This window comes from Pinus tabuliformis, chromosome 5_2 (genome assembly GCF_031772625.1).
Source record: "Pinus tabuliformis cultivar Carrire ecotype Pingquan chromosome 5_2, CPIR1, whole genome shotgun sequence".
Lineage (NCBI taxonomy): Eukaryota > Viridiplantae > Streptophyta > Pinopsida > Pinales > Pinaceae > Pinus > Pinus tabuliformis.
The window spans coordinates 187,043,167-187,066,382 of NC_142306.1; the positions used below are offsets into that span (position 1 = coordinate 187,043,167).

At 38.8% G+C, this 23,216-nt stretch overlaps 1 protein-coding gene across 1 annotated transcript in view; it reads left to right on the top strand.

The window, feature by feature from the left end:
• The window catches only part of LOC149158192 (mitogen-activated protein kinase mpkC-like), a 298,794-nt gene that overhangs the window by 182,167 nt on the left and 93,411 nt on the right, over positions 1 to 23,216 (top strand). The gene's annotated exons all lie outside the window — the stretch shown is intronic.

Consider the following 23,216-nt stretch of genomic DNA (forward strand, 5'->3'; position numbering starts at 1 on the left):
TTATCAAGGCAAATTATGAACAATCATCTACTCCTAGGAAAATAATTCACCATACTTCACAATAATCATATGAAAAATCCCTCACAAAGACAATATTAGCAACTTTGCATTAGCATTAGCGAAGCTACACGAGCTTCATGAACGAAAATATTTCATAGACCATTATATGAAACAAAGTACAAGAGAAAACATGAAAAGAGTACTCACAAGTAATATAAAATTATTCCAATCATCAAAGTGAAAGAAAATAAAGGCTCCAAGACAATAATTAAACCCTTCCAAACATTAAAATGCATTAAGACACCAACTCATCCATCAAAATGCTATAGTTAAATTTCGAGAAGAAGCAAAATGAGCCAAATCCAAGTGACGATGAGATTCAAATGATCTCTCATCAATTTATATCCTCCCTAAGGGGTATGATTTGCCTAATTAAGCCCCAAATAATAAATAATGTACAATAATTACATGACTTGGTGACAAGCCCACCATGGTATCTCCATAATAAAAAGATAAGCGTCTCAAGAGGGAAAAATAGTTGGGCCAGTGAAGAGACCTAGTGGAGTCCAAAATGTGCCAAGGTGATAGAATAGACTCCAAACATAGTGATCAAAGGGGTGGCCCCTTGATATCAAATCAAATCAAATGTGGTGTCCCCAGGTGGATGTGGGGGAACAATGACATCCTCATGGGACAAGTGGATCAATAATGTCTGCATGTCATCTGTAAGGGCTAGAATGATGAAATAATCCCTCCCATTGTCTCTGATGGTGAGACAAATCCTCATCTGGGCCCTAGAACATCTGCCAAGAGTGTGGTCCAAGTGTGAATCCGGCTGGGCATGGGGTTCAGGTGCATCATCCTCATCCAAAAAAGTGGAACACGAGCAATCAATGAATGGTGTTGATGGATCCATGAAGTGGAAATATGTTCCATGCTATGGTGGATGCTCGTTGCTCTCAACGCTTACCCTACAAGTGCCAATATTACCCTCTGGAGGGCTTGGACCCCTTATTGGGAGACCAAACCCCAAATTGAGACCCACTTATAATCTTGTATAATATCTAATACGTCCCCTCTCCTTTCAATACAACAAATCATTAGAGTAGTAGGGTAAAATAGCTTGCAAATCATGGAACCAAGTGGACACTTCATAGTGGCATGCCCTTCCATAATGTGCTTTAGCATGTACAGGTGTCTCTGAGCTTAAGAAGAAATTTAACCAAGGACCCTATTATGTTGTTTTAGCCTCTAAAGGGGGTGACATGGCCATGGTACATCCATAAAGAGGGAGGTAGCATGAGATATAATGATGCAATGGAGTGGGGCATTAGGGGAAGGCTCCAAGCCACTTGCCACAATATAAGGGTAGTTATAATAGGGGAATCCCACTCTTGGGTATATGAATGTAGGAGGGAGGAATCGTGGTACATGAGTTACCTCAACCTTTGTTTTTCCACCCTTCTTCATATGCCTTTTTCCTTTGATTGATTTTTCTTTATACTTGCTAGGAGCTCCAGGGGATGAGAGTGTGATGCATAGGATATAACAATGAGTACCCACTTAAGTTGGGGCATTTCATTTCCCACTAGGTGTTGGGACAATCATGGGTTCCTTAATTATGTAAGGGACCAATATTGAGGGTCCCTAGGAACCAAGGTGATGGCAATAATCAAAGGGTTAGAGCTCATGTTTGGATTTTTCCCATGTGCTAAATTTTTATGTCCCAATCATATTTTTCATTTTATGGTACATTTCCTGTTAAGAGTGGAAAAATTATTCCTTTTCTTTTCCTTTAGCTGCATCAACCTCTGGGGAATTATTCTAAGTCTGAAAAAAGTGTGGATAAGGGGAAGGGGAGGCTAACTCCTTGTGGACCCAACGGATAAATATGGAATTGGAAGGGAAATATGGTGAATGGGCTTATAATGAGTGGAGGGGACTATTAATATGGCAAAGGGAAACATGAAAACACAACCAAAATATGGATTTCCCATGTAGTGCCACACCTAAAGCTAGTAGCCAATAAACGAGATCCCATGTGACTAGGATACAAGGTTAACCATCCAATTGGATAGAGGAGACAAGAGTACAACCCAAGCCCACTCTTTCCACCAAATCCCCCCACTAATCCATTCCCAAAATTGTCCATGATAGGTAAACAAAAATACCCAAATACACAATGAAAATCCATACCTTCAAGGTTGGAAGGTCCACTTTCAAACATATGATCATGATAAATGGGTGAGGGAGCATATGGTTGCCTTATGTGGCGGAGATAATGGCACATGAATATTTTTGGTGGTTGTAAGGGGTTGTTGGTTGTTAACTGAGGACCATCTAGGAGAAAATTTTCTCCTATGGATACTACCCATAGGTGGTGGGTATCATTTGGCTCCAACTGGGACATCATATCCCAAAAGAGTGCACAAAAATACTTGAATGGGGAGGTCATGAGAACACCAACAATCTCTTGGGACTGCAGACCTATTATTTTCACATATCAAATACCAAGCACATGGGGTAGCATGTTTTTGTGGTGTCTTATGATCACCCATGCTTAATATTAGGCCATAAAATCAATAAGAAATAAAATTTACTCTAAATGTAACTAATCTAGCATGATGATATCATATGATGTTAGTTCTAATGATAAAATCAACATGCAATTCATCGTACCCTAACATGCATATCATTTCAGGAAAATACTACGTGTAAACATAGAGCCAGTGCAACCAACATATCATTACATCACTATAAATATTCCTGCCTTAATGATTACTCATGCAGTAGATCCAGTATCCAACATAGACACAATCACATGGAAGATGACGTGGGTGGGAGGTGGGAAAGCATGATATCCATATGGCATAGTGTTGATAGTGCTAGATAGTGCCAACATATAAGGGGTCTCCCCGATGTGAAGTCCCAATTAGACCTCACACAGTTTGGAGTAGGAGCCCCATCTGGAGTATCAGCCTGGCCACCATAACCCAAAGGTTCGTCATGGTCTCAACGGATAACATAAGAGATTATATACATAAACCTTGAAAAAGCAAGTGAGTTGACATTGTGGAACACTGATTGCAATGTATAAAGGAGAATTTCACGAGGGAGACAAAAAGTGAGCCTCTAGAAGGAAGTAATAGTACTAACCTAAGAGAGACACGCGAGCAAATAAATATTCGTTAGTTATCTAGCAAAATATTTCACATAGACACAATGATCATTAAACCACATACAAAACCCCTTCAACAACATAAGTACCAAGGCCACCGAAATAGTTCAATTTCCTTAGTGCATATGAACATAACATATATAGTAAACATCTAAAGAATATTCCTAAGGCATTTAGGATACATGCATGAAATGTGTTGGCTCATCGAGCTTCAATTATAAGGTGAAAGATCCAAGTACACAGTTATAATGGTGAGGCTCTAGTTCCAATAGTGGAACATCAATTCACTTCTTGTTTCTCCAAAGAATAGTTTTCTCCCCTATGCCAAGTAGAGGAGCCAAGACTAGCTCTCCAAAGCTTAAGCCTCCAAAATACCCTTTCTTTATTCATGAGGTTGCTTTTATAATAAGGGGAATGACCTTCCATATCCCCATGGCCCTTTGATTACCCTCATGAATCTTGGACTTCTAATGTGTCCTCTGGACTTCTAAACAACTCTTGAAATTCTAATTACTTTTGAAGTTCTCCTAGAGACATTTTGTCCATATATGACTAAGTGACTTTTCATATTCCACATATGACTTTGGACTTCCACACATTACATTTTGTCATTTTCTTAAGAATACATTATTACATTCCACATGATGATGTGGCATGACACATGGACACATATTGACCATTATGACACTTGTACAAATTACATCTTGACAATGATGACATGGTATTCATGATGAGATGGAAATGCCAAGTTGTATTCCATGCGTCATCTTGCACTCTTGATGATAGATAAGATATATGCTTCATCTTCTTGAAGGATCCACTTTGTTCTTCTCCTTCACTCTCCAAAGGGTCTTTGATCAATATCAGAATCTCCTGAGACATCATGCAATGTCTTCTTTTTGCCTCGGTCCATGATCTGCTTCATGTCTCTGTGATAGCTTTCTTTTGTTCTTCTTCACCGCAGGTGTTTCCTTATGCTTTCTCCTTGTTATTTTCTCTTTAACATCACCTTGTCATGCTAGGAAGGTACTCCTGCCAGTGAAAATAATCCATGACAAAGAAAAATCAGTCTTAAAAACATTTATTCTATCGTTATCTAGCTCATGGATTGATCATCTCATGGCAGGCCTGTGAGAGAGTTAAAAGAAGGCTTGATTAGGAGGGTGCAATCAAACTCATCAAGGCTCACAAGAGGCCTTCAAGGTTTTCTTGTATGCTCAAGAAATAGAGAGAGAACTCAAGGGTTCAAGGCAGAAGTTCGAAGCATGAAGGAGAATCATTCATTGGTTCAATATTTTCTCATGCCCTCAAGGAAGCTAAGGAGGGTGCAATGCTTTCTCCTTGTTATTTTCTCTTTAACATCACCTTGTCATGCTAGGAAGGTACTCCTGCCAGTGAAAATAATCCATGACAAAGAAAAATCAGTCTTAAAAACATTTATTCTATCGTTATCTAGCTCATGGATTGATCATCTCATGGCAGGCCTGTGAGAGAGTTAAAAGAAGGCTTGATTAGGAGGGTGCAATCAAACTCATCAAGGCTCACAAGAGGCCTTCAAGGTGTTCTTGTATGCTCAAGAAATAGAGAGAGAACTCAAGGGTTCAAGGCAGAAGTTCGAAGCATGAAGGAGAATCATTCATTGGTTCAATATTTTCTCATGCCCTCAAGGAAGCTAAGGAGGGTGCAAGGGTGCACACCAAAGGGACGAACAGGTCAAGATTTAAGCCTTCCAAGTGTGCGCATGTGCTCAAAAGGAACAAGGAAGGTGCAAGGGCACACACCAAAGGGATGAATGGGTTAGGCTTCAAGTTCGTAGTGTGATTGTGTGCTCAAGAGGAACTAGGAGGGTGTAGTTATTTGAGATGAAGGAGCACGCTCAAATGAAGGCTTCAGGCTTTGTGATTGCGCCTTGCGTTATTTAAGAGAAGGAGAATTATTCATGCTTCAAGATTGTGCCATGAACTCAAAGGCTTTACACTTCAAGAGTGCACTATGCACTCAAAGGGAAGGATGAAGACTTCATGATTTGTGAGTGTGCCATGTGCCTTAAGGCTTCGTGCTTCGTGAGTGCAGCATGCAATTTTTTAAGAGACAGAGGGATGCCTCATTGATATAAATTGTACTTCATTGTTCCAAAGTGAACTTCATTGTTTTGAAGTGTGCTTCCTTATTTCAAAGTGCACTTAGGCTTGGGAGGGTGAAATTCTCTCCAAGAGTGGTTGCTTGTTCATTTGGAATGTGATTTTCACTTAGGGAGGCAACACAAGGCTAGGTGTCTTATCCTTAGGAAGTACTAATGCACTGTGAGGGGGAGAAGACATTAGAAAATGCCTAGTGCACAAGTATGGGATGCAAGATACGTCAATGAGGCTCATGAATAAGTTGAACTCGTCACCTATTAAGAGGTCTAATTCCTTTAGAGCTTGCACTGGGTTGGAGGATGAAGAAGAGCTCTCGAAATGCCTAAGTGTGGGACTAGCAGAGTAGGATAAAGAAATGCATCCTAACATAACTCAAACATGGACCACACACATAATTTCCATCAATACAATCCAACAGAATGTGTGACACTCATGAACAATAGTCACACCTTAAAACAATAGCAAAGTGACACTTATTTCTAAGTGCAACAGTTGACATGACACATTACAACACTTCGAACACTATTTATGACATAAGTGTCAAATGAGACCAAAAGTTGTGCTAAGTTGTAGGAATGTGTATGGCACATATTCTATTGATATATAGGATTGTCTAATGTAGAATAGTCCACCAAAACTAACTTTGGTGGTATGTATAGGTGCAACACATGCAGGAGAGGGGACACTAAAGAGACACCTACGACGGGAGGAAATCATGAATATGTCACTTTCAAAATGTGAACAACCTTGAAAGAGACACATACCAGAGTGAAGATAACGTGAAAAAAAATCTTATTGAAGTGAAAGTGAGAAGAATCAACAACTACAGATGTGAAAATGACTCATGTAAAAGTGAAACTATGCAAAAGTGACAGTTAAGGAAACTCACCAAAATATCAGTACAATCGCAACCAAAGTGAGGGAATTTTTCAGTGAAAGGTGTGCACTAACTATCATCATGAGTTGAACATTTCACATGCACTATCTTGATTTACAGTGCTTATCTTGTTCGAGCTTGCATAAAATAAAGTGCACTCATGAGTTTAATCAGGATTGTGAATGTGTGAGAAAGTGACTCGGTTGATTTGAATATCCCATCGGGATTATATAGAGGAATAACTTATCCCATTCCAACGAATGATTCTATACAGTTCATATATCCATATCATAATTCAATCATGAAAATAGTTCCTCCTAAACAGGGGAAAATGCAATGGATGGAGGGGAGAACTACTCATCGATCAACTTCTTCCAATGAGAATTACCATTGCATGCATCAATCTACAAGTCGATGAGATCGGTCGACACTTTAAAACTAGGAAGAAGAATTAAATGCTTTATAAAACATCAAATGACCATAGAGTAACCATAAGATGATAGGCCATAAGATCCTCCGTAGGCTGCAAAATTCAAGTGTAAGCAAAATTTTGGAGGGTGTTGATCATAACGTCAACAATTGGCGACACATTGGTATAACTCCATATTTTCTATTTAGGTTTAATTCTCTAAGTGCAAGGTCTTGGTATTTCAGTAAGTATTGATTCATCTTGTGGATTACCTTGGTTTCACTACTTAACCCGGTTAGAGATAGACCCCTCCTTTCCCTTACTCAGTTAAACACATATCATGGCTTGCCAAATCAAAAAAAAATTGATATAGTAAAGGGTAATATATACATGAAAGTTTAAGATAATCAGAGTACGAGTTTTCGTATTTGGTGTTGCTCCATTTTGGGTAGGCCTGGACAATACCCCAGTGGAGTGCCTACAAGATAAAAAGTGTTGCTCCATTTCGAACAAGCCCGGACAGTGCCCTAGTGGAGTGCCTACATAATTTGAAACTATGGGGATCCGTGACATATTTTCTCTAGTCCTCGGTCTAACTCAAAGGGTTGACTTGAAGAGGAACTATCCAAACAAGAATATTTCATCTGATAAGAAATTCTATCTTGAGCATCAGGAAGAATAATTTGGAAATGTTGAATGTCCTTTTAGGGTAAACTCACTTCTAGTGGAATATGATTAGGGAGAGAATTATGCGTGAAAATCTGGATCCAGCTTAGTTTAGATATCTTGACAGGATTGCAAGGACCTAACATAACCATGAACAGGGGCTGAAGTGCCTTGAATTCCTGATAGGTCTCATAACTTTCTGATGGTAGATTATCAAATATGGGTGGCTTGGAAAAATTGACAAGTAGACATGCACCACTATCAATAGATGTATAAATTAAAAGATTGTTAATGCCACTTGTTTGATTAGATTTAAGATTAAACACATCATATTCTTGATGGATAGAAAATTGATATACATCAACTAGAATAATCCATTGATCATCCATGGTTGTAACATCCTCCTCTTGACTTATGAAATATTTACAATTAATTAAATCATGAATAATAGATTTAAAATTTTCATCCTCTGATTGTAGTATCATACCATCTTGTACATGATTGCAATCATGATTAGCCAGATAAAGATCGAAATAATCTAGGGGGTTGCTCATGTGATAAAATTATCAAACATATATGGGTACAATGAATAGTGTACTAGAGGTGAAGAAGGATTGAAACACTCACAGGAGGAGAAATAGTTGTACTTAAATCATATTGAAATTGAAAAAACAATATATCAATATCATTGTCATCAGTATAATAGTCAAAGATAGGCATACCAACATGATATTCAGATTGACCAAGATCTTCCAAATATTCAAAAACCTTGCAATTTACCATTTCATATTTTTCATCCAAGGATGTATGAATTAAAGAATATTTAGGATCATTCCCAATCAAAAGAGCATCCAAATTAATAAATGGATATTGTAAACTATGAAGAACAAATTTTGAATCAATACCCTACAAATCCAAGCCCTCAGAAGGAGAGACGATATCATCTAATATACTTTGATATTCACCACCATGTGTGTTAATGGAAAGAGAGATGTCATGGTGATGGTTATCCAAAATATCAACTTGAATGCAGGGTTCAAAGTCATTTGACAAGTTATCAAGATTAGAAGATTAGAGATCAACTGGAAAGGTAAGATTATCATCTTCAAGGAGAGGGGAAGATAAGACATACCTTCAACACTTTTCTCCTCTACATTTGAAATACAATTACCTCATTGTTGATTATTGCTTAAAACAATAGGTTGAACATCATTAAAAGTTGAGGTAGGTGAAACAAGCGGATCATGAAACAAGGAATCATGAAACATAGGTGGTAGAGGTTTCAAAGTATCCCCAGAGACAATCGAGTTTTCATTTGGATTAGATTCAAGATTGGACTTATGTACATTAATATGATCTTGAAAACCCAAGGGATCAAATTTCACTTTGGGCTCCATGCAATTACTGAACCATTCCAAGTTTTCCTCAATAGGATGTGGATCATAATAATTGGATGGAGGTTGAATAGATAGATCAACAGTTTGATTTTCAGATTTCCCAAATTTAACATCATCACCAGGGGGTACCCAAATTGGTATTAGATAAAGAGGAGGAAAATGAACAAAAGGAAATTGTAAAACACTGATTGCAATGTATAAAAGGAGACCTTCACGAGGGGGGAGACAGAAAGTGACCCTCTAGAAGGAAGTAATAGTACTAACCTAAGAGACACATGAGCAAAGAAATATCGTTAGTTATATAGCGAAATAGTTCACATAGAAACAACGATCATTAAGTCGCATACAACACACATTCGACAACACAAGTATCGAGGCCACCGAAATAGTTCAATTTTCTTAGTACATATGAACAAAACATATATAGTAAACAATTGAAGAATAGTCCTAAGACATTCATAATACATGAATGAAAATGTGTTGGCTCATCAAGCTTCAATTATAAGGTGAAATATCCAAGTACATAGTTACAATGGTGAGGCACTAGTTCCAATAATGGAACATTAAGTCACTTCTTGCTTCTCCAAAGAATAGTTTTCTCTCCTATGCCAAATAGAGGAGCCAAGACTAGCTCTCAAAATATTAAGCCTCCAAAATCCCATTGATTGAGTTATGAGGTTGCTTTTATAATAAGGGGAATGACCTTTCATATCCCCATCACTCCTGAATTACCCTCATGAATCTTGGACTTCTCGTGTGTCCTTTGGACTTTTAAACAACTCTTAAACTTTTAATGACTTTTTGACTTCTCCTAAAGACATTTTTTCCGTATATGACTAAGTGCCTGGAGCCTGCATCCCAACTTGAAATTTGCCATGGGTAGTTTCATAACCTTGTCCTCTCTCCCGGTCACTTGCATCGGAAAGCGAACGACAATTTATCATGGTAGGCTAGGAGATTTATGGATTTTATATCGTCTCATCATGAGTGATTGCAGATGACGGATGAGATGAACAAGGAGAGCACATGCAAGGATATTTTTTCACCAACAGATGAACGAAGAATGCATGCGAGGAGATTTTTTTGTGAACAGACAATGTATGCGAGGAGATTTTTTCGCGAACATACAAACACGTGAAGCATGCCAAAGTACAAGCGAAGGAGCGATGTGCACATGCAACATCAAGCGAACACTAAGACCATCGAAGACTCCGAACACCTTGCCATGCAGATGTGAAGCTATGATACACTAGGAGGACATCCATCACTCAACAACACTACATCTCGACACGCACACCACCACCAGCATGAACACACCAACTCTGTCGTGTTGAATCATGTCATGAGTCATCTCGGTCACATCACTATTATGGGCCATATTGTTGTAAATTAATGTAATGTAATGTGGAAGTCCAAGATACCCACATGTAAATCCGAAGAGTCATGTAAATATGAAAAGTCATGAAAGTTAAACAGTCATGAGGGAAGTCGAACAATCACAAGGCCCAATTTTACCCTTGGCTATAAATACCACTCATGTGTACATGCAAAAGACTTTTTCACATTGGCTCCTTCCACATAGCCTTGAGAGTCTGTAACCTTTTCTTTGATGAGAGAGCAGTGGCTCCAACGCCTCGCCTCCGAGGTTAGTGATGTATGGTGTAGTGATGTGTCTTGGAACTTTCACTTAATTCATAAGCCTATTAACATGCCAACACGTCTTCACACATGTATTGTGAGTGTTTGTAAGACTACTCTTTGGACACTTGTAATGCATGTTGCTTTAACCTGTGTTAAGAAAATTGAACTATTTTGGTTGTTCTAATACATATGTTTATGAAAATGTGTTGTATAATTTGTTAATGTTGTCAAGCCCGTGTGGGCTGCCTCACCGGACACCAAACAAAACCTTTCCCATAAACTTGTTAGAAAAATTGTTGCACTCGCACAGACCACTCCATTGAGTGTTGTACATGCTATCCCTTCTTGTGTGTTTGTGACTGTCGCATCTGTGTGGACTACTACTCTGAAAGCTATGCATGTCCTATTTTGTTGTGTGTCTCTGACATCGTTTGGACTCTTCCCTTTCGACTGGAGACCCACTTCCACCCTCTCTCTCTACGGTGAAAGAACCTTGACACAAGCAACACTATCAATCACCAGGCACATGAACTTCGTTGTTCGAAGACAAAGAAGACCACTCTCATGTATTGACAAGCAAGATCTAAGGCAAATCGGGTGGGACTCCTACACCAAACAGTGTGAATTCTAGTTGGGACTTCAAACCGGGGAGATCCCTTGAATGTTGATGGTTCCAACACCGTCAACATTTTTTGCGCTAGAAGGAGGTCCAGATGACAAGCTAAGCTTGTTACATCTGGTTTGAATCTCTTACCAAATGGATCATACACAATTTGTGCTCCTGAGGTGTTTCTCTCATTTCTCCCTTAATCAATTATCAATCCCCGATGAGCTTCTCAATCAATTGTCCTTGTTAAAGTTTGACGGTGAGGACATAACGTCCGTAACCAAGCACATTTCTTATTTTCTTCATTTTTGTGAATCTCATTAAATTGATAGTGATGAGCTTGTTTGTGTACTTTTCTTCCTCACCCTTGAAGGTCGTGCTAATAGGTGGTGTCATACCCTACCACTTGCTTCTGTCCATTCCATTCTCACTCTCCACAAGGAGCTCCATCAAGCCTTCGATAAGTGTAACCACTAAGATGTCTATGAAAGAATCTCTCATTTAAGAATGAAGCCTTGCAAATCAGTTGAGGACTTTGCTACCCGCTCCCTTCAAATCTGTCACGAAATTCCTGAATGGTTTGTGGACCTTGACTTCATGAGCCAAGAGCTTAAATGCCTGGTTCATGTTTCCTGACCCGGTGAACCTCCTGATTTTCCTTCTCCCTCTACTCTTGCAGACCATGAGACCCCTCAGTCTGCAGAGGAGGAGTCCAACACCCCGTTTGTTTCCTGTCCTCCTCCCTTTTCGATCTCAAAACAGGTGCCCCCTCATAGTGATCGCAAAGCTAATAAATATGCATAGTGGGTCCCCCCTCACAGTGGTCGCAAAGCTGAGAAATTTGTGCAACATGTTCCCAACCCATCTTCTCAACCGTCTCCCACTCCAATGGAAGAAATTATAGAATGGCTCACAAAGCCTATGGCGAAGAATTATTCCTCCTTTCTGCAAGAGGACATCATCGTTCGTAACCCAATTCTCGAGTCTAATCTGCATCTCTTCCATCCTCCATCATTTACAAGCCATGACTCCTTGTACCATAACTCGCTTGAACCATCCGCTTCACAAACTAGTTGCGCACACTCTCTTGATTCTCAAGCTGCTAGCTCAAATTGCAGTCATGTGCAAGGCAGACTCATTATACAGGCAGAGGAGCAGGAAAGTGAAGACATAATCAATTCCTCTTCTATGTTTCAAAATGGTTCTCTTCTATGTTTCAAAATGGTTCACATCAAAACATTGAGCTTCCATTCTTGTTCAATTCTCAATCCGCGAATCTTGGTGAAACATCATGCACAATTAATTCTTTCAACCAACCTCCAATATTGGGTTTTCATCACTCCTATTCTTTCGTATGTTGTGATGAACACCCAAGCACATCATGTGATCTATTGTTCTCTCATGTACACTCTAACTCAGATTTGGAATGCGCACTAGTCAAAGTAGACGTCCATATCGAAACTTCCTTTGCACCTCACTTTCCCATTTGTCCCACCATTCACAACACATCTACATGCGGAAGAGATACTCTTTGTTCTCTTGCTTATTCATCTGGTGACTTATCCCCTCGATCGACACAAGGCAGTGAGGTTGTCCATGATGAAACTAGTCTCAACGCACAGGACTCTTCCCACTCGTCATCATCTTGTGTGTTGCATGAAGACAACTCGTCAAGTCATCTTATTGAAACTAAAAATTATGATGAAGCCTGTGACAAAGATGATTGCTATCCTAAGAGCAGTTTTGAAATCAGCAACAACAACCATCCTCAAGCCATGCATGATCTGGTTCACATCTCAAAATGAAAATTTTCAATTATGGAAAGTTACGGGACGTGTCAGGGAGTCAGGGCACTTCAACGTTCATTGATGGTTATGTGAGGACCTCGTGACTCTAGTAAGCCCATCGAACCAAATCGAATTTCATTTATCATGCACAATCCGCATATCTGCATGGTTGCATGCGTTGTGGATCCCCGTGTAAAAAATATTTACTATTTCGGGTGTGATATTTCAAAATTTCAAGTTCTCACTAATGATCAAATCCATGAGTCTGTTAGAGCATGTTTGTCTTCATGCACCTCTCTTACATCCAATTCAGGTTGGGAGTGTATGTCCCTCATGCAATCATGGAACAATGAAGTTGATCATCTCAAAGACTATCTTTGTCTAGAATCATGCTTATCAGGTGTTCTCTCTTGTAATCAGCTCCTTGGTCTTCTTGCGAATTTTTCACATCAAATATGCCCACTCATCACACTAGAAATCTCCCTGTGTGATGATGAGCGCAGAACCTATCACGCGAATCAGGTTACTCTCATTTCATCACACCCCAACTGGTTTCACACATTCACAATGCTGGCATCCTGTCTACATTTCTATGATGAGCATGATGCCTGCGTAATTTTTCACTAATTGCAGATGGATGTTCTGACATATCTAGTGCACAACAAACTTGGCTCCCTCAGTCAGAGCATTCGCAAGATTATTAAAAAAATTTCTTTGTTTATGTCAAACTGGGAATCTGACATCTCGACCAACTGGTCTTATTTTTCTTCTATATTGGTTGGTTGTCATGCAGTTTATCATATTCCCAACAGTACATCCAATGACAGTCTCTTCGTGCACTATGATCTTCACCGTGTAACATATTTATCCGAAGACTTTTGTTAAGCAGGTGATGCACTTCAGCCTCCATTGATGGCTATGGCAGGTCCTCATTGTCTTGACATGACCAACGAGAATGATTGAATATATCTATTTGTACCAGATTCTCATCGTGATCCCCCCTCTCAAATCAGGAATCCATCTTCTCAAAGATCACGAGTCTTTCAAAACAGCCATCACAGATTCTATGATCCAATCGTTGAATGGATGGAACAATCTTACTTGGTGAGTCATGTTGCAAGTAACAAGCTTCAGTCCTTCCTCACACTTGCTAATAAACTTAGTGCAGGAGAATACACACTTGCAAGAGGCCTCTGAGGTTTGTTGAACAATGGTAGTCACCTAAGAGGTAAGCATGTGTGTTGGGTGGTTGTGACACACATTTCTTCCCAGAGCCGAGACCTTCTCTCTCGTGTGTAGGTTTTTCAAGTTTTTGTATTTTCTGTTGCACATTGTTTTTTATTTGTTTTAATCGCTTGTATCTTTGTGGTTGCAGGTCGGGTATGCCTACGGTAGCTTCAATGGAAATTGCATTTCATGTAACCCCAAACGATTAGCGTAGGAGTAGGAGTAGTGTTTGCTTTCTTCCTTGTCTTTGCTTTCTATTTTGCATGTTTGTTTGCTTGCTGACTTGGTTTGGTTTGTTTGCTTGCCCACTTTGCTTGCTTGTTGTCTTTTCATTTTACTTTACTATTTTTGTTTTGTTTTCTTAGTATCCTACTATTTTTGGATTTTTAAATAAGTGCTGCCCACTATCGCGTTCTGGCTTTTGAATGAGTATGTGGCTAAGATCTAAAGAGTCTTGTGACACTGCAGCACTTGGCCAATCCTGTGTCCGTCTTCTCTGTGCTTAGTTATAACGTTCAGTCGATGAAGTATTAACAGAAAATAAGAGCCTTCTGCAAGGGAAGATTGGGTCCAACCATGAACCTATGTCCACGCTAGGAAACCCCATGCCCGTACTCATCCTTCTGCTCTGTGTGCTTAATCTCATCCAACTAGTAGAAACGAAGAAGGGGAAAATCTAAATGAGCAAACCTATGTTAGAGGTCTTACATGCTTCTCTGAAGGAACAACCTCTTCTACTCTCAATAAGTCGGGATCCCTCTTTGCCCCAAAAATAAATAAGTGCCTATGCATAGTCCGCTTTAAAAAAAAAATACAAAGTTGAAAGAAGAGAAAGGCTTCCTGCGCAGAGAGGTGAAGCATGCAACTCCACCGGGGTACTCACCAGGCTCACTGGCAGTGGATCAATGTGTGTGTTCCTGCGTGACTCTGTCGGGGTAATGTATAGGCCTGCTGGTAGTGGAGAAACACCAGAGATGGAAACTTATACTCTAAATTTTTTAACTCGTGATCCAAACTACCCTTCCCGATTTCAAAACACTGTGATCAAGCTAAAACTTGTTGTGTTTGACTGAGTTGGAGAAAGGTGAACCATGTCTATCCATAGGGTAAGTGGGGAAGCCTAAGTAACCCACACAATGATTCATTACACCCTAAGAGACCAAGGCCATGTGCTAACCATGAACCAGAACAAAGAAGCTAGAATTCAACCAGTGTGTCGCCAAGTTTTGTAGTGGCTGCAACACCCTCCAAAATTTTTGCCTGCATCCAATTTCAGAGCCTTCCTTGGGTTTTTACTTGATGTTTGCAAGAACTTGGGCTCACCCTGCGAGCTCGTGTTGAGTCTTTGCACCCTCCTCACTTGACCATTCAACGGGAAACTCTTTGCATGTTGGTCACAATGTCACGCTTGCAACCATGTTCTGGCCATGCACAAGGTCTCGCTTCATGTGTACAATTTGTATTCGCTATGTAAACATCCATCACACTCACACATGAAGTTGTATGCATTGTCGCGCAAGTGTCATCACGGTCATTCAACGTTCTATCACAAGTGTCACGCTTGTCGCTCGCACTGTCGGTCAGTCACACTGAGTATATGTTGTCTTGATGGTTTAAGGCATCTTGTCATCGAGTCATGTTGAGTGTGTGTTCGCAAAGGTCACATATGCACAAGTTCACTCACTCACACGCTTAGTCATTTTACTGAAGTTCTGACAACCGGATCACCCTCCAACAGCGGGACCCTTGCTGAGCTACATTGCGCAATTTCAACTCTTAGTGAACATGTACTGCTGCCCAGAATTACGTATGGCTTGAGGTTGTCTCCCCGGCAGCCTGCATTGTGCAATCCTAGAATCAACCGGACTGATTGTCATCCAGAACAACACAGAAGTTTCTCAGCAAACCATCTCAATCTGCGTTGCACGCAAGCGAATCAACCAACCCTCCACCTAGTCAACCGAAGAGTTTGATTAGGCAGTGACCCCAAGACTCACTCCCCCAAAAAATTGCACAAAACTTGAAAAGCATGCCCGCTCCGCTAACTGAAAAATTGCACAGACATGTCGGATAACCACCCTGTGTTGATCACTGTCTCCCTCAAAAAATTGCGCAGTTTTTCGAGCCAGTCACCCAGACAGCCGACCTGTTGCTCGCTCAGAAAACTGCGCAATTTTCATGAGCAGTCACCGAGCTACCCAGCATCCTGCTCAGCTCACAAACTGCGCAGTGATGTTCAGCAGGCCAACCTCCCAGTAAATACGCAGTTTTTTCCAGCAACACTCCTACAACTCGCTATCAGCTCCCTAAAAAAAATGTGCATTTTTTCCCGGCAAGCCTCCTGCAACCCACTGCCAGCTCCCCAGAGGAATTGTGTGGTTTTTTATGTTAAGCCCTTATGTTGCCTACAATGCTTCCCTCAAAAAATTGTGCAGATCTTCCCACCATCCGAGCCAGATCCCGTGGACAGTCACTGCTGATCCGAATTGTCCATCTCAATCTCCCAGTGACTTCTATGCAATTTTCAAAAGCAGTGTTGGGGGCCCGCATCCTAGCTTGAAATCTTCCTTGCGTGGTTTCATAACCTTGTCCTCTCTCCCGGTCACCTGCATCCGAAAGCAAACGACAATGCATCATGGTAGACTAGGAGGTTTATGGATTTGATGTCATCTCGTCATGAGTGATTGCAGATATAGGTACATGAATAAGACATGACACGACGATAGACAGGATGAACAAGGAGAGCACATGCGAGGATATTTTTTCACGAATAGACGAATGAATAATGCAAGCGAGGAAATTTTTCCGCAAACAAACAATGTATGCGAGGATATTTTTTCACGAACGAATAATGTATGCGAGGAGATTTTTTCGCAGATGGATGAACACGTGAAGCATGCCAAAGTACAAGCAAAGGAGCGACGTGCACATACAACATCAAGTGAACACCAAGACCATCGAAGACTCCGCACACCTTTCCATGTGGAGGTGGAGCTATGATACACCAAGAATACATCCATCACTCAGCAACACTGCAGCTCAACATGCACACCACCACCAACATGAACACACCAGCTCTATCGTTTCGAGTCGTGTCATGAGTCATCTCGGCCACATCACTACTATGGTCCATACTGTTGTAAATCAATGTAATGTAACATGGAAGTCCAAGAGACCCACATGTATATTCGAAGAGTCATGTAAATATGAGAAGTCATGAAAGTTAAATAGTCATGAGGGAAGTCGAACAATCACAAGGGCCAGTTTTACCCTTGGCTATAAATACCCCTCATTTGTACATGCAAAAGACATTTTCAGCTTGGCTCCTCCCACATAGCCTTGAGAGTCTATAATCATAGCCTTGAGAGTCTATAATCTTTTCTTTTAGTGAGCAACGGCTCCAATACCATGCCTCCAGTGTTAGTGATGTATGGTGTACCGTTGTGTCTTGGAACTTTCGCTTAATTCAGAATCTTGTTAACATGCCAACATGTTTTCACACATGTATTGTGATTTTTTATAAGACTATTCTTTGGACACTTGTAATGCATGTTGCTTTAACCTGTGTTAAGACAGTTGAATTATTTCAGTTGTTCTAATACATATGTTTATGAAAATGTGTTGTATAAGTTAACGTTGTCATGCCTACGTGGGCTGCCTCACCGGCATGGGATGCCTCACTAGACACCAAAAAAAACTTTTCCCATAAACTTGTTATAATGACCATCAAACTCGTGCAGACTACTCCATTGAGTGTTGTACGTGCTATCCCTTCTTATGTGTTTGTCACTACTGCATCCATGTGGACTACTCTGGAAGTTGTGCATGTATTGTTGTGTTGTGTGTCTCTGACAGAGTTAGGACTCTCCCCTTTCGACTGGAGACCCACTTCCACCCTCTCTCTCTGCATTGAAAGAAACTTGACAAAAGCAACACTAGCACTCACCAGGCACGCGAACCTCGTTGTTCGAGGACAAAGCAGACCACTCTCATTTGCTGACAAGCAAGAGCTAAGGAAAACCTTTAACATAATGGCAACTGGGCCATCATACTCAATGGGACTCCTACACCAAATGGTGTGAGGTCTAGTTGGGAATTCATACCAAGGAGATCCCCTGAATGTTGGCGGGTCCAACACTGTCAACAATAACATTTGGTATTAGAGCTCTAGATCTTAGGGGTTTTCTCCTTCAAATAGGTCACCTTGGAATTCTCTCTATAATTGTTTTTCTATGAGGCTTCCAAAGCTTAAATTTTGACCATGTGGATTTGAAATCTTGATGAACATTGCATAAAAATTTCAGATCTTGGTTTTATATATTTGAGGAGATATGTTCGAGGGAAGTTAGGGTTTTTTGCATGCTCTATAATTCAATCTCAAACAGTTGTTCCAGGGAAAATCATCATAACTTCCACTTTGTGCATTGAATTTGAATTTCGTAAGAATTATATGAAATTGCATGGACGGTAGTTTTCCATGTAACAATCTGAGGACCAAAGGCTAAAAAAAGGACACATGGAATCCCACACAAGTTCGGTCTACTAAATCGGTTCATAATCAGGCCATCATGGGAGAATTGGTATAACTTTGTCTTGAAGAATTCAATCTTGGACTAACTAGTGGGGTTGGAAAGCGGACATAGAGGGTTACCACATAATGAAATCTTATACTTTGAGAGAATGAAATGACAAAGATACAATAGTTGCAAGGCTAGCCTTATCAACAAGCTCAAAATCAAGCTCTAGAAGGTGTGTATTTTTAAATTTGTATAATTTTTCTTTGAAAAATGAGTTTGAATTGATCCAAAAGAGAATAGTGAAGCATAGATATTATTAATTGGTTAAAAAAATCCTCCCAATAAAAAAAAATTCTACACCCATTAAGACATTAGAAAGCTCTACTATGACACATGAAGAAGAGGAATAAATGCAACATGATATATCAAAATTGTGTGAACAACAATTGTCACTCTTACAAAGAGAAACCAAAAATGAATTAGGAGTCGTGAATGTTAAGATGAATGGTTTAGAAGATAAAATAAAAGCAGAAATGGAAGGTTTTAAGAATCTGTTAGAAGAAATGCTTCCTAGTGGTGACAAGGTATTTCATGAAACCAATGATGAAATTCTACACCCATTAAGACATCAAAAAGCTCTACTATGACACATGAAGAAGAGGAATAAATGCAACATGATATATCAAAATTGCGTGAACAACAATTGTCACTCTTATAAAGAGAAACCAAAAATGAATTAGGAGTCATGAATCTTAAGATGGATGGTTTAGAAGAAAAAATAAAAGCAGAAATGGAAGGTTTTAAGAATCTGTTAGAAGAAATGCTTCCTAGTGGTGACAAGGTATTTCATGAAACCGATGATGAGAACAAAAGGATATAGAATCATGATTTTAGAGACTCTAACTCTGGGTTGAAGACCAACCATATTCCAAAGATCGATATCAGGAAGTTTGATGGATCCCGTAAAATGGATATTATTGGAGCAGTTCTTTGATCTACACGAACGTAACACACATAAAGGGCACACATTTCATATTTATATTTAGAACCCAATCAATTTGTGTGGTATCGATGATTGTGTTCTTATAAATCACTTGTCACTTGACAACTTTTACGAAGGAATTGATAGCACATTATGAGGATACAAAGGTCAATACAATCTTTAGCCAATTGATAAATCTCAAACAAAAGGGTACAGTTGGGAAGCACATTGAGGACTTCCAAATATTGAATATCAAGGTAACTGATATTCCATAGGAGCATATGACTGATGTCTTTATAGGTCCCTTAAAGGATAATATCCAACATGAGGTTCACCTTTGGGAACCTAGGTCATTTGAGAATGCATTCAGGGTGGAAAGAAAAGTTGAAAGAAAAATTATGGCAACCATGAGGTCTATCACTAATAACTATAAAGATGGAAGTGTTGTTGCTCGTAGCCTCCCACAACCTACAAGGTTGACACCACAACAAATGGAGGAAAAAAGAGAAAAATGGATTTGTTATAGTTGTGATAGAAAATACACTAAAGGTTATAAGTGTGTTGAGAAAAAAATATTTTACATAGATTGTGAAGAGGAGGAAGAAAAGGAACAAGAAATATCAAAAGAGGAAGATATACATGGAACCAACCTCGTGGGATGAAAAAGAACAAATGAATCCAACCATATCTTGTAATGCATTGGCAGGAATTACCACTCCTCAAACTCTTAAGATAGAAGGATATATCAAGAATAAAAAGGTAATAGGATTCAAGTTGTACTCATAATTTTATTCATTTTAAGATATAGCCAAGGATTTGAATTTCTTTCTATATCCAGCTCCAGAGTGTCAAGTGATGGCTTCAAATGGAGGAACTATAAATTTCTCAGATAAGTGCCATAATATCAATCTAACCATGGGGGGATATATATTGAATAATCCAATTCTCTCTATTCTAATGGTGGTGTGGATGTTGTATTAGGAGTCTAATAGTTACAATCTTTGGGGATGATGGATTTTAATTTTCAAGAACCTTTCTTGAATTTTTTCTCGGAAGGAAAGGAAATTGAATTAAGGGGGGTATTGTAGGGAAACTCGGGAAGATAATCAACTTTAATGGTGTGAAAAAACTTTTGAAGAAGGAAAAACGAGGGTTAATTGCACAATTATGTTCTCTAGATGTTCAAACATCTAAGTCATCCATTTCTCCAAATCTCCAAAGAGTCCTTACAATCATTACAAGGTAATTTGAGACTCTGAGAGGTATCCCACCTATTATCGATCATGATCATGCTATTCACTTGATTCCAAGAAGTTTTCTTCCAAACATCAGACCTTACAGATATCCCTATGCCCAAAATATTGAAATTGAACGTATGGTTGCATAAATGCTAGAGACGGGTATAATTCAACCTAACCAAAGTCCTTTCTCTTCTCCAATATTATTTGTGCACAAGGAGGAGGAATCACGGCATATGTGTCTCGATTATAAATAGCTCAACACGCTCACTATTAAAGATAAGTTTCTCATTCTTTTCATTGATGAATTGTTGGATGAGCTACATGGAGCAATTTACTTCACCAAGTTGGATCTTTAGTCAAGATATCATCAAATTATAATGAAAACAAAAGACATTTTGAAAAGAACATATAAAACTCATGAAGGCCATTATGAATTTTCAATCATGCCTTTGGGCCTTACTAATGTTCCTTCTACATTTAGGGGTTTTATGAATTCCACTTTCAAACCCTTCTTTAGAAAATTTATGTTAGTATTTTTTGATGATATACTAATCTACAAAAAGTCTTGGAAAGATCATGTTCAACATGTTGACAAGATGCTCACACTATTGGAGGAGAAACAATTGTATGCAAAACCATCCAAATATTTCTTTGGGGTATATGAAGTGGAATATCTAGGTCATATTGTATCTCACAAGGGTGTTAAGGTAGACCCTAACAAAATTAAATCCATCAAGGAATTAAAAATTCCCACAACCTTAAGGCATATTGAGGATTTCTCGGATTGAAAGGGTATTATCACAATTTTGTTAAGAATTATGGGAAAATAACAACACCTAACAACATTACTAAAAAAAGATGCATTTCTTTGGACTCCAAAAGAATCTAAGGCATTTGAATATCTTAAAGAGGTAATGTGTCGAGATTTGGTCTTATCTACACTAGACTTCACAAAAATCTTTATTGTGGAATGCGATGCCTTAAGAAATGACATTGGTGTCATTTTAATTCAAGAAGGAAGTCCCATTGCTTCTTAAAGTCATCTAATCAAGGGAAAGTGTTTACATAAACCTATTTATGAGAAGGAAATGTTGGCAATAATATATGCAATGGTAGTATTACCTAATGGGAAGACATTTCAAGGTAAAAACAAATCATGATAGTCTTAAGTACTTATCGGAACAAAGATTATCTTCATAAGAGCAACAAAAATGGGTCACAAAAATGTTGGGTTATGATTTTGAAATCATCTACCAAAAAGGGAAGCAAAATGTTGCTGCAAATGCACTCTCAAGAAGGGATGAAGATGTGGACGCACTAGTTTGAGTAACTTGTGTTGTTTGTTGGATTTGATTTAGTAGGCATTCCTTGAAGATATATCCATATTTTTGATACATCCAAAAGGAAAAGGAAATTCACTCTTAGTCTATGGGTTGATCCCATTTCTCTTTTTAGTTGCCAATTCTTTTGAATCTAGCTTATTAGAGTTCTTTTTGGTTGCCACATTCCCACAAATTTACATCTAAAACTTGGTTTTTAATGAATTGTATCTTTTCCTGTATTTTGAGATGATTTCATAAAATGGGGTTTTTATTGTCCATTGGAGGAGGCTTCATTTATTGTTGCCGTAGTATTCTTTACATCTCTATCCGAGTTTGCCCCTAAAGAAGCTTTACTTCCACTATGGAATTAATGTTCAGTGTTTTCAGAGTTGTGTCTCTCTCCTACCATATTGACATAGGAAGGATCATTCCCCCTCAAAACCCTTTTGTAGCTGAAACCCTAACTTCGTACCAATAGTTTCGACTCTCTTATTCTAAACTCTCCAAATAATTATACAAAGCTTTTATTATACGTGTAAAATGATCAAGAATTAAAAAAATATTTTGGAAAGCGCTTGAGAGGTCCTAATGGTTAAGAGCATGCATTTCCTCTTAAGAGTTCACAGGTTCAAAACTAGAGGGGGAAGAGAGGGGGTAGAGTATGTATGCCTTCGTAGACTTGGCAGTCAAATCGTTGCGTGGAGGTAGATCTCTAATCCCATAAACAAGGGTGTCTTATACACTAATTTGGTAGCATGTGTTTCCTCCTAAGAGTTCACAGGTTCAAAACTAGAGGGGGTAGAGTATGTATGCCTTCGTAAGCTTAACAGTGAAATCATTGCTTAGAAATAGGTCCATTATCTCATAAACAAAAAAATCTTATACACTAATTTGATGTGTGACCTTAAAATTAGATAATAATAATAATTAAAATTCTACCAAAAACTAAATAATACACTTTAACAAATATAAAAACATTATTTTTTTTATTATAACATAACACACCTTATCCCATATGAAAATATTATTTATTTTGATCGATTATAACATAACACACTTTAACAAATATGAAAACATTATTTATTTTGATTGATTATAACATATTGGTACAATTTTATAAAATTGAGCCCATAATTATTTTCTCAACTATAATCTTTTTGCAAATTGATATACTTCAAATTGTAGTCGTGGGATATTATTATATTTTATTTAGAGATACTTACA